Source organism: Alligator sinensis, unplaced genomic scaffold (assembly GCF_000455745.1).
Source record: "Alligator sinensis unplaced genomic scaffold, ASM45574v1 scaffold198_1, whole genome shotgun sequence".
NCBI classification, from domain to species: Eukaryota; Metazoa; Chordata; order Crocodylia; family Alligatoridae; genus Alligator; species Alligator sinensis.
Genome location: NW_005841906.1, coordinates 1,612,457 through 1,613,443, shown reverse-complemented (window position 1 = coordinate 1,613,443; position 987 = coordinate 1,612,457).

The following is a 987-nucleotide window of genomic DNA, read 5'->3' as shown; positions in this document are numbered from 1 at the left end:
TGACCTAATGGGCAGAGATCAGGGCAGCTGAGCGCCTTATAGACTAACTCAGGCAGAGATGCGGAGTAGCTAAATGCTTCTTGGGGGCTGCCTTCATTAGATGCTAATGAACCACGGAGGATTAGGGTTGCAAGGGAGCTCAGGAGGCCGCGGAGTCCTGCCCACGCCCAGCTATCTCCTCCCAGCCAAGGATTTGTCTACCCGGGGCTGAAACACCTCTGAGGATGGATCTATCCCGCTTTCTGCCTGACTGTGGCGGCTCATCTTCTCTCTGCTAGCGATCGGGAGCCGGAGTTTGCTGGGCTGGGGGGGACAGGCTGGAGGAGCCGCTTCTCTTCCCTGGAGCACACTGGGCACAGCCGCCCGGGCGCCGGCACCTGTTTGAACCAGAGGATCCCCATGATATTGGGCGGGGGGGCATCCCTTATTCCGTCCTCTCCCTCTGCCTTTCCCTGCGAGAAGAAGCGCCCGGCCAGCGCACGGCCCAGCACTTGCCCGGCCGGGGCCTTTTGCTGCGCCCCCGCGCCGCGCCTGCCAACGCACGTGCCGCCGCGCAACAAATTGTTCCCCCCCATGTGCAGGCAGGATGCACGCACAAAACCCCTTCCCCTTTACACCCCAGCCCCAGCACCAGCACAAGGATCCAGCACCTTCCCCCACAGCAGGCTTACACCCCAGCCCCAGGCTGCGATCACGTCCCAGCAGGCTGTACCTGCCTCGGGACAGGCACCACGTCCCCCCCGCCCCGTGTGCCCGCCGGCTCCTGGATCGCTGCAGCCCGGGGCTGCCTTGAGCACGGCCGGATCCTCGGCTGATGGCATGTTCCTGCTGGGGAGGGGGGGGCTGGATGCGGCGGGGGTGGGAGGAGAGGGCTGGGTTTTCTCCCCAGCCCTGCTCTGCTCCCTCCAATTGTGCCCGGGGGAGGCAGGAGGCCGGGCTTGCTGCGAGCAGGGCGCCTGTCATTGGCTCGTGTCACTGGAGGGGGAT